General features: G+C 42.4%; 1 protein-coding gene and 1 long non-coding RNA gene across 4 annotated transcripts in view; one reads left to right on the top strand and one right to left on the bottom strand.

Annotated features, from left to right (window-relative positions):
* Positions 1 to 1,553: 1,553 nt before the first annotated feature.
* Positions 1,554 to 10,627, bottom strand: LOC101904790 (uncharacterized). The gene is made up of 3 exons (XR_810894.4): positions 10,306 to 10,627; positions 3,334 to 3,426; positions 1,554 to 2,086 (listed from the first exon to the last, which is right to left on the bottom strand). It is a non-coding gene; the product is annotated as an uncharacterized lncRNA (long non-coding RNA).
* An 83-nt stretch (positions 10,628 to 10,710) lies between these two features.
* The window catches only part of NCOA5 (nuclear receptor coactivator 5), a 28,309-nt gene continuing 22,991 nt past the window's right edge, over positions 10,711 to 16,028 (top strand). For 2 of the 3 annotated variants that reach the window (XM_025000794.2, XM_025000793.2), the window contains exon 1: positions 10,714 to 10,841. The gene's annotated coding sequence lies outside the window, so the exon portion shown is untranslated. 3 annotated transcript variants of the gene reach the window in all.

Raw genomic sequence — 16,028 nt, 5'->3', positions numbered from 1 at the left:
TGAAAATCAGCTCAGATGTCTAACTGTACCTCCAGGCTTCCCCTGTGAAAATTTTCTGGCAGACTGTTAATCATTATGGTTTCAGATTTTATGATGTAAAAATACCTAATGCCAAGCTCAGCTATCCATTAGTTTCTTAGAGTAGAGAGAGCATTCAGTCCAATCTCCTACGTAGCATCTTGTTGGCACCTCACTCACATGCCCTCCATGTACATGTTCCTGTTCCCTACTTGAAGCACGTGTGGCCTCTGCCTGGGGGACCTTGGGTGGTTACAAGAGCTTGTTGAGGTGTTGAGGATGTCTGGACAGAAGTGCCAGAGTCAGTGTCCTTAGGAACAGCCATCTACAATGACAAGAATTTGATGGATGAATATCCTAACTCCCTTATCGTTTTCAGTCATTCAGTTATGCCAACTCTTTGCAACTCCATGGACTTGACTGCAGCACACCAAGCTTCCCTGTCCTTCATTATCAATCAGAGTTTGCTCAAACTCATGTTCATTGAGTCAATGATGCCATCCAACCATCTCATTCTCTGTTGCCCACTTCTCCTCCTGCCCTCAATCTTTCCCAGCATCAGGGTCTTTTCCAATGAGTTGGCTCTTCAGATCAGTTGGCCAAAGTATTAGAGCCTCAGCTTCAGTAGTCCTTCCAATGAATATTCAGGGTTGATTTCCTTCAGGCTTTACTGGTTTGATCTCTTTACAGTGCTCATCCTTTAGGTGGGATAACTCAGAAGCATGTGTTCCACACTCTCTCCCCATCAAGATTACGCTCCATTGCCCCTTAACCAACCCTGTAATGGCTTCCTTCCCCTCCCTGTTTCACTTCTCCCACACCCCTATCTGCACTTCCTGGGGCCGACTCCTAAATAAACTAGTTGCACTTAAGTCCTAGTCCCAGTTTCTGTTGTGGGGAGAATCCGACTGAGGCACTTTCATTTGTGTAGGAGGAACCGAGCAGCAGGAAGTGGGGTAGCTAGGTGGGCAGGAATGTGGCCTCTGAAGTCAGAGGCCTGAGTCCGAAGCCAGGTTCTGCTCCTGACCATGTGGCCCTGAGCACTTTCTTAACTTCTGGTTTCTCCTCTGTTAACATAGGCCTAACGTAAGAAGAAGGGGCTATATATATATGTATACACATATAGCTGATTCACTCCATTGTACAGCAGAAACTAACATGATATTATAAAGCACCTGTATCCCAATTAAAAAAAAAAACTGGCCTAACAGCTCATATGATTATCATAAGAATTAATTATGTGATTTTCCTCTAATATCCACTAAAATATTTATATTAATCATTAAATTAGAAAACTGAGTCCTAGAGAGTGTATGTGCTAGGTCACACAGAAGCCTGGCACTCTCATATCCCACTTCAGAAGATTGTGCTCTCGTCTTCCCTGGGCTGAGGACGATACAGTCACAGGGTTCCACTTGTCCTAGACTTTGAATTTTCCTAGGTGGAACTGGATGTTTATCTGTGCTGTCCAATAGCGCTTTCCAGAGAAACATTCTGTATCTACACCATCCAATAATGTAGCCACAAAGTACATGTGCCTGTTAAACCCTTGGGACATGGTAAGTGCAACCAAGGAAGCAGATTTTTTATTTACTCCTAATAAACATAAAGTGCTTGCCAAGTCACTTCAGTCGTGTCCAACTCCTTGCAACTCTCTGGACTGTAGCCTGCCAAGCTCTTCTGTCCATGGGATTCTCGTGTAGGAATACTGGAGTGGGTTGCCATTTCCTTCTCCAGGGGATCTTCGGGATCCAGGCATCAAACCCAGGTCTCCTGTATCTCCTGCATTGGCAGAAGGGTTCTTTACCACTAGCGCCACCTGGAAAGCCCATGTATTGCTAGTGGCTATGGTTAAATTAGACAGCTTGGGTCTAGAGGATAGGGGTTGGGTGATGGTGGGAAGAATCACTTCATTTTTTTCTTCTTTCCTTATTTCCTCTTCCCTCCTGTCACCTTTCCTAGCCGCAGTGATCCAGCCCCCTATTCACAGCACTCTCTGCCTTTCTCTCCTTTATGCTGTGTTCTTCGGAAGGAAGGGACTGTGACAGCCGTTGTATTTTCATACACCCTGCAAGGTGAAACAGACTCCTTTGTGATCCCCGTGTTGAAAGACAACACGAATACCTGCTATAAATATAGCTGAATAAAGATCCTTTTCTAGATGGCTTCCATTGTTCCCTGTTCGCTTACAGTATTCATGCTGAGATAATTTCCAGCTTCTGAGAAACTCAATAGTTATAAAACATACCATTACCTCATTTTCATTTTATTAGATTTACAGGTCACAAGACTACTTTGATCTTTACCAAGTTCATCATTAATGGTTTCAAAATAATGTTCTTTCTGTTTCAGCATGAGCCCAATACAGAACTTCCTACTTGTGTATTCTTTTATCTCCTGCTTCCTACTTTTACTGTCTAGACAATAGCAGCTAATGGAGTCTTTCAGATGCCAGTGTGTATTTCACACTCACGAAGAGGTTCCCCACAGAACTCTGTGACCCCATAGCAAAAGCAGGAAAAGTGATTTCTTTCCAAACCATCTAATCCCAATGCATGGCCTGAAAAGGTCTGCCTGAGTCATATATCTGATAAACCATCAGCTCTTCAAGGCTACACTTCCATGGTACCTTTCAGTAATTCTGCTGGACACAGTGGGACACACACGGGCTTGGGTGCCTGACAGATATGGGTTTGAATCCTGACTCTGTTGTTTAGCTGTGAGAAAAAATAACTTGTCTGCTTTGAGTCTCAGTTTCCTCATTGTAAAATGAAGGAATAGGATACTTATTAATACTTTACAGGGTACTAGAAAGACTAACGGAGAAGGCAATGGCACCCCACTCCAGTACTCTTGCCTGGAAAATCCCATGGACGGAGGAGCCTGGAAGGCTGCAGTCCATGGGGGTAGCTGAGGGTCGGACACTACTGAGCGACTTTACTTTTGCTTTTTACTTTCATGCATTGGAGAAGGAAATGGCAACCCACTCCAGTGTTCTTGCCTGGAGAATCCCAGGGACGGGGGAGGCTGGTGGGCTGCTGTCTATGGGGTCATATAGAGTCGGAGACGACTGAAGTGACTTAGCAGCAGCAGCAGCAGCAGCAGCAGCAAGACTAAGAGGATTTACATAGGAAGCAGGATATTGAAGTCACTAAAAGCACAGATTTCCTTTCTAGTATACTGTCCTATGACCTTGAGTAATTAACCTACCTCTTTGAGCCTCAATTTTCTCATCTATAAAATGGGACTAGTAATACCAGTGTTGCAAGGATTAAATAACAATATGTATAAAGTCCTCAGACATGACTGACTCACCTCTTAGTATACCCAGAGGGGAGCTTCTCATCTCATTCTTCCCAACCCAGGGATTGAACCCAGGTCTCTTGCATTGCAGGCACATTCTTCACCCTGAGCCACAAGGGAAGCTCAAGTCAGCGACCACATTTTTTTTAATGGAAATAAAGTTGATGTATATGTGACGGGTGTACAGCATAATGATTCACAATTTTAAAGGTTATACTTCATTTATACTTATAAAATATTGGCTGTATTCCCTGTGAAGTACAGTATGTCCTTGTAGTTTATTTTATGCGTTAATAGTTTATTAACCCCTTAACCTTATCTTGCCCCTTCCCATTGGTAACTACTTGTTTGTTCTCTATATCTGTGAATCTGCTTCTTTTGTTATATTCACTTGTTTGTTGTATCTTTTAGAGTCCACATATAAGTGATATCATAACATTTGTCTTTCTCTGACTTATTTCACCATGTTGTTGCAAATGGCAAAATTTCCTTCTTTTTAATGGTTGAGTACTATTCCATTGTATATATAAGCCGCATCTTCTTTATCCATTCATCTGATGAGCAATTAGGTTGCTTCCATATCTTGGCTGTTGTAAATAATGCTGCTATGAATACTGAGGTGTGTGTATCTTTTTAAATTAGTGGTGGGCTTTTTGCGGGGAGATATATATCCAGGAGTGGAAATGCTGAAACACACGGTAGTTCTATTTTTAGGGTTTTTGGTTTTTTTAATGCTGTACCCCTTGGTTTGTGTTCCCCAACCAGGGGTTAAACCCAGGCCCTCAGCAGTGAGAGGATGGAATCCTAACCACTGGACTGCCATGGAATTTCCAATTTTTAGTTTTTTGGGAAACCTGCCTACTCTTTTCTACAGTGGATGCGCCAATTTACATTCCCATCAACAGCATATGAGAGTTCTCTTTTCTCCATAGCCTTGCCAACATTTGTTGCTTGTGTTCTGATGACAGGCATTCGACAGGTGTGAGGTGATAGCTTCTGGTTCTGATTTGCATTTGCCTGGTGATTAGCGATGTTAAGCATCTTCTCATGTGTCTGTTGGCTATCGGCATTTCCTCTCTGGAAAAATGTCTATTCAGGTCTTCCACCCATTTTTTAATCAGGTTGTTTGGTCTTTTAATGCTGAGTTGTATGAGCTGTTTATATATATTGGATATTAACCCCTTATTGGTCATATGATTTGCAAATATTTTCTCACATTCAGTAGGTTGTCTTTTCATTTTGTTGATGATTTCCTTTGCTGTGCAAAAGCTTTCTAGTTTAATTAGGCCTCATTTATTTTTGCTTTTATTCCCTTTGCTTTAGGAGATATATCAAATATTACTACTATTTATGTCATAGAGTGATTGAATACTGTTTTTAGAACAGGATTCTTAAGTTTTTTTTGTGTGTGACGTTATGGACTTCTCTGACCATCTGGAGAAGACTATGGACCCTTCTCAGGAAATGTTTTTAAATGCATAAAATATGATAGATAAGGTTACAAAGAAAACTAATTATATTGAAATACAGTCATCAAAATATTAGAAATACAAAGGTGTGATATAGCACTGAATATGCTTCTTAATTAATGGTTTAAATAATAAGATCTTGTGGCAAGCCTAAAATTTACATTAATTTCAAAATAATGATGAGCATAAACAATAATTCAAGACCTCCCTCACAACTGTAATGTGATTTGAAATATCTGTGCTCTCTGTTGGAGACAACATAGCAAGCTCTGCTAACATTATTGTTTGTTGACTACATTCCTAATTGAAAGAAAAGTTTAATTTCAGTAAGAGGTAAATGAAAATAAGGAAGTAGGTTTTTCCCAGTTTGTGAAAAACCTCACGTCAAGTGCCCCTGCTTTATATTTAGTACCCCTTTATCCTCAGCTGTGAGATTAGGCGGTAACTCCCAAATTTTCCTCATATTCCATTGCACAGCCTCTGATTGGAAAGGTAATTTTAAGAGAGAAAAGCACAGTTCTCTAAGAGTGCAGGGACCTCCCTGGTGGTACAGCGGCTAAGACTCCACGCTCCCAAAGCAGGAGCCCAGGTTCCATCCCTGGTCAGGGAGCCAGATTCCACAAGCCACAACGAAAAGATCCTGTGTGCCACAACTAAGACCCACTGTAGTCAAATAAGTAAATTAAAAAAAAAAATTTTTTTTAAAGAGTGTGCCTTAGGCTGGCAAGCTACTACCAGCTAATTAATGCTTATTGGCAGGCACTGTTCTAGAAGTTTTAGACATGCTAACTCAGCAACATTCACAATAATCTTTTGAGACAGGTCTTTTTACTATCTCTGTTTTACAAAGGAGGAAACTGAGGCACAGAGAGGTTAGGTATCATGCCCAGGGTCACACAGCTGGTAAATGGCAGAGCCAGGATTTGGAGCCAAGTAGTCAATGGCAGAAGGAAATGGCAACCCACTCCAGTGTTCTTGCCTGGAGAATCCCAGGGCGGGGGAGCCTGGTGGGCTGTCGTCTCAGGGGTCGCACAGAGTCGGACACAACTGAAGCGACTTAGCAGTAGCAGCAGTCAATGGCAACCCACTCTAGTATTCTTGCCTGGCAAATCCCAGGAACGGTGGAGCCTGGTGGGCTGCTGTCTATGGGGTCGCACTGAGTCGGACACGACTGAAATGACTTAGCAGCAGCAGTCTGAATCCATAGTCTGTTCTCCTATCAGTTCAGTTCAGGAGCTCAGTCATGTCTGGCTCTTTGCGACCCCATGGACTGCAGCACGCCAGGCTTCCCTGTCCATCACCAACTCCTGGACCTTACTCAAACTCATGTCCATTGAGTCGGTGATGCCATCCAACCATCTCATCCTCCATCGTTCCCTTCTCCTCCCGCCTTCAATCTTTCCCAGCATTAGGGTCTTTTCCAATGAGTCAGTTCTTCACATCAGGTGGCCAAAGTATTAGAGTTTCAGCTTCAGCATCAGTTCTTCCAATGAATATTCAGGACTTATTTCCTTTAGGGTTGACTGGTTGGATCTCCAAGCAGTACAAGGGACTCTAAAGAGTCTTCTCCAACACCACAGTTCAAAAGCATCAATTCTTCGGTGCTCAGCTTTCTTTATAGTCCAGCTCTCACAACCATACATGACGACTGGAAAAACCATAGCTTGATGAGATGGACCCTTGTTGGCAAAGTAATGTCTCTGCCTTTTAATATGCTGTCTCAGTTGGTCATAGCTTTACTTCCAAGGAGCAAGCGTCTTTTAATTTCATGGTTGCAGTCACCATCTGCAGTGATTTTGGAGCCCTCCAAAATAAAGTCTCTATTCTAAATGGGGAAGGGGAGTGAGATTTAAATTAAAGCCCTTAGGATGAGTAGCAGTTAAAGAGGTGGCAGAGAAGGGAGTGGGGCGGGGGGCAGGGGGATGAAGGTGTAGGAAATGGCCTGGGAGAGGGCATGGCCCAACTGTAAATGCCTCCCTCCCTGCCTCCCTCAGAGCATCTTATTGAGCAAGGATTCCCACCAAGACCAGCACAGAGGAATGAAGAACTTCTGGGCCTTTATTACATCATGTGGATTCTTTGAGATCTGGACATAAGAGATATTAATTCTTTTGCCCGGAAAAATGCATTTATTCACATAATATTGTAGAGGGTTCTAATCAAAAGAAAATTACTGGCTGAGAAGGACACAGCGTCACTTCTGCGTATTCCTGCCAAAAATGTTTGACCTGAGTCGAACAATGAAGAAACATCAGAAAGCCTGGATGAGGGATGGTCCTTAAAATAAACGGCCTGAACTCTTAAAAAATGTCAAGGTCAGGAAAGACAAAGGAAGACTGAAGAAATGTTGCAGATTAAAGCAGATGGAAGAGATTTGAAAACTAAAAGGCAACATAAAACCCTAGACTGGTTTCTAGACCAGAAAAAAAATCTTTTTTGTTTCTTTTGCTCTAACTGACATTAGTGGGACAGCTGGTGAAATTCAAATAATAGGTTTGATAACGCAAAGATAACATAGAGATACTAATAATTTAATCTAGCATAGTAGATTCAATAATACAGAGAAACAGTTACAAATTGAACAAGGTAAAATGCTCAACATTTGGGGAATCTGGGTGAAGAACATTCAGGAATTCTTTGTACTACTTTTGCAACTCTAATGTATAGCCAAAGTTATTTGAAGATTTTCAAAATATTTCTAAGTATTGTGAAGTCTAGAGCCAGAGGGGTTCATGATGCAGTAAATGACTGCACTTAATCTGCAGCTTGTCTGAGCTCTGCACATCCTCTTCATCTACAGGAAAAGGCTGAGAAGTGCTCTCATGAGATAATTAGCAGAACAGGGTGGCGAGAGATTCATCAGTTGTGGAGTACAGTGCAACCTGGGAGTCAAAAACCCAAGTCACTCACCTCCAATGCTCTATGACCTTAGGCAAGTCATATAAGCTCTTGCCCCAAATGATTTACCTGTAAAATTGACGTAATAATAGTATTTACCAAGGAGAATATCTACATGACATCATGAGAGGGAAGGAATCCTTAAACAAGACACCAAACACTACAAACCGTGAAGGGAAAGATCGAAACATATGACTACATTAAAAATTAAAACTTCTCAGTGATGGGATACCATCAACAAAGTAAATCAACAAACCACAGAAAGAAGACCTAACTAACACAAGATCAGTATCGAGCATATGTAAATAACTCCTATGGATCAATACGAAAAACATAAATAAACCCAGTGGAAAAATGGTCCAGAAATATCAACAGACAGAAACCTGGAGAGCCTGTAAGAAAAGATGCTCAATATCACTAAATTCAGGAAAATTAAAACTGAAAAAAACATATCATTTCACACATATAAGTGAAAATAAATGAATAAAGTCAGAAAATATCAAAAGTTGGCAAGTATATCTAAAAGTGGTGTTATATATTGCTTGCACAAGTATATACTAGTACTTCTTTGGAGAGCAATCTGGCTATTAACCTCCTAAAGTTCAAGATGTGGTATACTACAAAGTCATCAATTCCACTCCTAAGGTGTGTGTTCTAGAAAACTCTGACATGTATGGGCTTCCCTGACTACCATTGGCTCAGAGGTAAAGAATGCCAATGCAGGAGTCTCAGGTTCGATTCCTGGGTCGGAAAGATGCCCTGGAGAAGGGCATGGCAACCCACTCCAGTATTCTTGCCTGGAGAATCCCATGACAGAGGAGCCTGGCAGGCTACAGTCCATGGGGTCACAGTCAGACACAACTGAAGCAACTTAGTACAAAATATACCTGAAAATGTATGGAGAGTGAGTATTTATAGGAGAGAGGAAGAAAATGGAAGGAGAATCTTAGTTGTGAGTGAAAGGTATGCATTATATTATTTTATGTAGTTTAATGTATGTTTGAGATATTAAGGAATTTTTAAAGTTTAAATTATATAGCATCAGAACAGAGAGCCAGAAACAAAAATAAAAATTTTAAAGCATATAGTATCACATAGAGTTGTTGTGAAGAGTACGAGATAATGTAAAACTTCTCGGTGGGTAAAGTAACAAGACAAAGTTGAGTCACAGTATCTCTGTTCCTGTATATCTAACTAAAAAGTAATAATAAAAAGTTGAAGCATATCAGCCTAAATTAAGAGTATTCAACCAAACAATGAAAAGAGTACCACTATATGTCATAAGCACCAAAAAGCAGCAACTGAGTCAAGTGTCGTTTTTCACCTGACACAGAAAAGGATATCAGGAAAGCAGGTGAATCCACAAAACCCTGAGACTCCTCACCAAGAGTGGGTGAACAGCCTGGGATAAAGTAAAGGGGAAATTCCTGGGAGTAGAAGTCCCTATCTGCCTTCAGAACCTCTCGGCCAAGGCAGGAAAAAACCATACAGCTTCCATTTTCCCAGGTGCCATGATGAATTACGGGAAGGATCTGAAGGCCAAGCATACCTGCTGATAGGCATCAGACACACTCTGTACTATTCATAAGGAGAATAACTAGACAATAGAGTGCATCCCTATTTCTTTCCTTCAGTTATTTTTGTTTGTGCACAAGTGTGATTGTTTGCCTAATTTTATCTCTCCACTGCACTGAATCTCCAAGACAGCAGGGATGGGTCTGCATTTGCTCATGATAGCAAGTAGGTGTATAATAAACCATAAGGCCACCCTGTAGGTGTATAATAAACATTCAGTGAATAAATTAGTGGAGGGACCTTATGAACTGGTGTCAAAGAAATCTGATTTCTCATAGTATTCAAATCCCACTGCCACCATTTTTATTTTGCATGCACTATTCACAAGAATTTCCCTGGTGGTTCAGATGGTAAAGAATCTGCCTGCAATGCGGGAGATCCGGGTTCGATCCCTGGATTTGGAAGATCCCCTGGAGAAGAGAATGGCTACCCAACTCCAGTATTCTTGCCTGGAGAATTCCATGGACAGAGGAGCCTGGCAGGCTACAGTCTACGCAGTCGCAAATAGTTGGAAACGACTGAGCAACTAACACACACATTCACAAGGACAAAAACTTGACCCATGGGGTTTGCAGCACTTCCTAACTCACAAAAAGCCTACCTGATTCACATAGCCATCACTGTGATTAACAGAGTGCATTTACAACTGTGTGAGCAAATTCCATTTACTGTGACAAATATATTCTGCAGATTAAATGAGCAATACAATATTTTACATGCTTCATGATCAACAATTACTTTCTGGGAAATTTATTTTTGACACTGAGTGAATATTCCAGAAAAAAAGAAAGAAAGAACTCAAGATGAATCTGTGACTGTATCACCAGAATCCTTTGGCCTCTTGTCAGTAAAACTAAACAAGATACACAGCCGCTTTGCTGGTGCTCCTAAGTTGCTTCAGTCCTGTCCTACTCTGTGCGACCCCAACGGTAGCCCACCAGGCTCCTGTGTCCACAGGATTCTCTAGGCAAGAATACTGGAGTGGGTTGCCGTTTCCTCCTCCACACAGCCTCTTTAAACGTAAACAAAACACTTTCTCTACCTCTCTGCTTTGTTCCTTGTGATCCGGAGGTTACATGAATATATGTATTAGTCTCCAATACACACATCTATAGGTGTTGAGTCTTATACAGGGCGAAATCAAAGTATTCCAGGATTTAAATGATCTCTTTCCACAGTTACAGAGGAAAGAAGGCACTCTGAAAATCTGAAGAAAGGCGAAGCCCTTTAGGATGGTGGCGACCAGGCCTGGGACCCATCCTCACCCGAAGACGCCGTTGCTAGGCAACCCCTTGAGGTCTCAACCGCCAAGCGAGCCACTTCCCCGCCCTCATCGCTAAGGAGATCGACGCTCCAACTCAGTCCTGCCGCAAACACGCGCGCTGTTGCGACATTGCCGCGCCTGCCGCTGCGTGCGCGCCCTCTGCCCCTACTCCCCGCCCCGGCCGCCATTGCCTCGTGCCCGCGCCGGTCGGTTGGTGGCGCCTTTGTCCTACGGCGGGCAGGTGGGCTGAGGCGGAGGCGGCAGCGGCGGGCCTGAGGCGGAGAAGCGGCCAGCAGCCCGCTGCGCTGGTAGCGGTGAGTGCCGGGAGGCGGTGGCCGTTCGCCGAGGCGTGGGGCTGACGGTTGAGGGGGCCCAGGGCCGGATGGGAAGGCTGAGGCAGGAGGGCCCGCTCGACGCGCGGCCGCGACCGCGGCCCCCCTGCGTGTGCGCGCGGGGTTGCGCATGCCCGGTGCGGGGCGCGGCCTTCTCTTGACTACCGTCGAGCGCAGGCCCGGTCAGCCGGGGCGGCAGGAGGTGGGCTCGGGGCCGACGGCTCCGCACCGCCGCCTGCGGTCTGAGCACGACCCGCCGATAATAGCCCTTGTGGGGCTCCTCTGTAGGCTCGGGCCTCACATTCCACGTCTCCTTCTCGAAACGTGAAGTCGCTCGCCTTCGGGTCCTCAGCTAATCGGTGGCGCAGTCAGGATTCGAACCCGGGCCGAGGCGGCCTGCCTCACCGGGCTCTCTGCGCGGCGCGCGGCGCTGGGTGGCGAACCGAACGCGCTGTCCCGCGTCGCCGCCGCCTCGCGGCCTCTTGACAGCATCCTCGAGGAGTCTCGTTGTTATTTGACATTCCCCCTACACACACCCGTTTTAATAGCGCGGATCCGGGCCTAGGAAACGGGGAAAGCGACCGAGCCCGCGGTTACCCTGGCAACTAGCGACCGAGCCAGCGTCCCAACCGGCTGGTTCTCCGTCTATGGAACCTGGGCACCTTCTGCACCCCGACGGCTCGCCGGGAGGGTTTTTTTTAATGACGGCGTTTCCCCAGTTTCAGCCTTTCGCGTTGCACTTTTACATCCATGTACCCATCTGAACAGCTATTTATTTACCAAATGTTACTTTTTCTTCTTTAAACTGACTTTTCCCCCCTCTTTTAAAAATACATTTGTTTAAGGTGGAAGCGTAAATCACCGTTTAATGGAAAGCCAATTCTTTAATGCTCATAAAGAAATAAATACTTACGTATTAAAGTAAACAGTGCGTCCTGATTCCTCCTGAAATTATTCTGCGTTCCACGCTTTGGGAAACGCTGCCCTAGGAATGTGGGGTTAATTGTGGTCCTTCTTCCTTTTAGCGCTGTGCACAGAATTTCCCCCTGAGACTTAGCGGACTCCATGAAACACCCTAGGGTCTTCGGGGGTAATAACGTTAAAAGCTTTCTCGTTGTAAACCGTTCTCATCATTAACTTACGCGGGATAGTCTCAGAGAAACTTTGCGCTCAAGAGCACCCGGTGTGTCTCCTCGGTTTTCTTGTGGCATTGTGGTGTGGTACCTACCAGATAGTTCGACAAAAATGTTTTGCAAACGCCGGTGGATCTGCTTTGTGACAGCTCTAGATTTCATGTTTTGCGTATGAGTCAGTCTGGGTATGAAAACTAACTGGTGTTGACTTTTCCAAAACAGTAAAGCCCAAACTTTGCTTTGTGAATATTGGAAATCACTGCAGTATGTCGACATCAGTTTCTTCCTCCATTCTGGTTTCTTTGCCTTTGCTTTAACTTGTCTATCACCCTCCAGATACGTTTTTGAAACCTCCGACAGTCTTAACGTAAAACATAGAAACAGTGATTTTCCTTGTAGACTGTGCTGGAGAAGGCCCACAGGAAGAATTTTTCTAGGTGCAGGTTGTTGAATGGCCCAGGCCTCTGAACACCACGGGTTGAAGGAGGCATTGACAAATTAACTTACGCCTTAGTTAACATTGTGTTCTATTTGTAGTCTGTTCATAAGCTCTGTTTTTGTGTATGAGAGAGCAGATTTACTTTAACTCACTGAGAGAGAACTCAGAAAAGTCAGCATAGGCCTTTCAAGGGCTTTTTCCTCAAAAGGCTGTGTAAAAAATCCTTATTCCCTGGGAGTACTTTGTGCAGGGACAATGTAGAATTTTTGAAAGGCTAAGGTAATTTTTTCACATTTCAAAGCAGCAGTCCTGTGTGGAGAAGAAATGAGAATTTTATTTTATTCCAGTCAATTTCAGAACTTCAGTAAATGGAACCTCATCTACCAGTGTTCAAAAGCTAAGAATAAACATTTTTTGGAAAGGCTTTAGAAGTCTGATGAGAAAGAGCACCTGACAGTTTGAAACTTCCTTTTAAGTATCCATTGCAAGCATTCGTTCTCCATCGCCTGCAGATGGCAGTGCCTTTGTACAGCTTATTGCTGTTGAGCAAATTATTGGAATTCAGTTGTGCTTTTAAGAATGGAAAACCTTAGGGTGGGATGATTTGAGAGACTAGCATTGAAACATGTATATTATCATATGTGAAATAGATTGCCAGTCCAGGTTCGATGCGTAAGACAGGGTGCTCAAGGCTGGTGCACTGGGATGACCCTGAGGGATGGGATGGGGAGGGAGGTGGGAGGGGGGTTCAGGATGGGGACACATGTACACCCATGGCTAATTGATGCCAATGTATGGCAAAAACCACTACAATATTGTAAAGTAATTAGCCTCCAATTAAAATAAATTTATTTAAAAAAATAATGGAAAACCTTTGGAGGAACTATATTTAACATTCTGTTGGGTTCCATTTACATTGTTTCTTTGTTTTTGACGCTCCACAGGAGAAATTAACCATCTCTTCCTACACTCTCTGTTACTCTTGGTGGTGATGATAAAGTACAACAGGCAGTGCTTATGGTTCACAAAGCAGGTTTACAAATACCAACTCATTTTCTCCCTTCTGTCCTCTTGTGAGATAGGTAGACCAGTCTTATATCTTAAAGATTTTGTGGTCAAGTAAAATTGGGAAATGTTAAGGTAAAAAAGCAGCGTCCTTACTCCAGAACTTCTCAGAGGCTTTAACATACTAAACATATGCAGTGTGGATGTTCAAGAGAGGAAGGTATCCTGATGCCTTTCTCTTGCTCTCCTCCCACGAACAGCTTACGGTTGTAGTGTTCCCCCAAACCGACTACTCTTTGTGCTACTCTAGATTTGCTCTCTGTACCTTGCTGTTAACTAATACTGACCATATGTCTTTAAGACAAACACTTTAAAAGCTCCATCAGCCTTTTTGTGCCTAAAGGTTTGTCCTGTGAACAGCATAAACATTTGCCTAGACTATTCAGTAACTTGAAGTAAACTACTGAGAAGTTAAAAGGGCAGTAAGCAACAGAAAATTACCCTCTGTGATTCTCATTAGTGAGAGGCATTAAGGAAAGGATCAGTGTTAGGGCGCTGTCTGAGGCAGCAGCACATGAGGGAAATATGAACTATACTGACAGCTAAATATGTGATGCCAGCATGCCTGCTGCTTTTTAAATGGTGGTTTTATTACTGCCAAATATGAATATTTATAGGGATGGTCATTTTCATTCTTTATCTTATCACTAAAAAATGAAAGATAATAGGTCAACTGGACTAATTGCATTAATGTTAAGAAAATAATTCCACTCAAAAAATCAGAACTTTTCCAAACCATAAGACTCTTTTTCCTTTTATTTCATGTTCAAAACATTATTGTTGACCTATGCAAAGACCAACAACTTTAGGCAAAGAGCAGGAGAACTTAAGTTGCATTAATGAACAGTTATAAAGCAGAATGGCTTACAACTTTAGCTCTAAAAAATATTTTGAGTGGTCTCCTGGTTTGGATCTGGAATGATAGAATTACTGAAAGTTAGGTTGATTCTGCAGCTAGTGAGCAAGCTGTGAAGAACTTTGAATTACAAGTCATTTGGCTTTTAGGTTGCATACTTAATTATGCAGTTGGAGACTGAGATAGAGATGATACAAGAAGTTTGTTTTTAATCTCTCTTCAGAAATGACTTTTGATATCCAAAAGAAAAAATAGGAAAAAGATGATTTTCATTCAGTTTTAAAACTTAGAGTTTTAAATATATAGTTGAACTTTTTTTCAGCCTTTGGGAAGATTACATTAGGACAGCATCAGAGTCACTAGAAACAGCTCGTTGGAAATACATGTTCTTGGGTGCAGCTTCCCATCCCCACTCCCAGTTGACCAGTCTGCAGATTTTAGCCATTGTTGTGACATGTTCTTTGTAACAGTTTATGAACTATTCCCCCTTGAACACAGGAGTTTAGAGAGGTTTTTAAATGGAGGACTTAAGTATACGTTCTGTATAAACTACAGGAATAAATAGATAATAGAGTAGCACTGTAGTTCCCAAATACCTACCAATAAACTTGCTTAAGTGTGGATTGGATTCCTAGGCTCTATCCTCAGATACTGAAAGTTTGAGAAGGGGTCTGGAAATCCCATTTTTAAACATCTTCTCAGGTGGCACTTACGTATCTTCATTAAAGAAATGTGATGTTGAGAATGAAAAGAAAAAATATATATGGGCGGGGAGAAGATGGGTAGTTGTTTAATGGGTGTAAGAGAGTTAATTTTGTAAGATGAAAAAGTTTTGGAAACCTATTGCCCAGCTGTTTATATTTGTGAATATACATAACACTACTGAACTGTACACTTAAAGATGATAAATGTAAGATTTTAGAAAAAATAAGGTTTGTTGTCTATTTGTTCCTGATCAGTGGATGGTTAGCTAATTAAATAATGAGTCCTCTAGCCATCAGTTCATTTTATATCCCTTTTTTGAAGGTAAAAATCATAACTTTTAGATATTTTTCTCCCCTCTAGTCCCTTCAGTGTCAAACCAATGATCTTCAAGGAACATTATTTTAATGGGCAATATTTTGAATGTCATAGATTTAAATAATCCCCTATTATTTTGAATAATAAACATAGAGTAAACCTTCATTAATTTGACTTCACTGAAACTCTTGTTTATGGTAGTTCAGTTCATAGCCTCCTAACATGCCCTCCTGCCACCAGTTTCTTCCTTTCCCATAGCAGAGATTTTTTTGTTATTTAGTCTGCTCTGGCTTGCATCTGTAATTCCTCTCTTTTCCTGCTCCTATCATCCCATTTCCTACAGTAGACTTCCTACAGTATTACTTACTGTGCCCTTCAGACCATTCCTTTCCCTTTGCATGTGCTGCAGTGACTTCTCTATTTTCTGGTAAACTCATTCTTCAAGACTCAGTTTAAATGTTATTTTTAGGCCTTCCAACCTCTTCCACCCATCCCTCGTCCCCTATTCCTCCCAGTGTTCTCTCTGCCCTGACACACACATACGCATAGGTAGGCCTTCTTTATCTCTGCTGTAAGCCCATTTTAAATTATGTTGTGATTATCTGTATACATGTGCCTCTTTTCTTTATTAAACAGTGAACTCCTTTAAGGCAGAG

Source organism: Bos taurus, chromosome 13 (genome assembly GCF_002263795.3).
Source record: "Bos taurus isolate L1 Dominette 01449 registration number 42190680 breed Hereford chromosome 13, ARS-UCD2.0, whole genome shotgun sequence".
NCBI lineage: Eukaryota > Metazoa > Chordata > Mammalia > Artiodactyla > Bovidae > Bos > Bos taurus.
The sequence above is the reverse complement of the archived record's forward strand: the minus strand, read 5'-3'. Positions and strand labels throughout refer to the sequence as shown.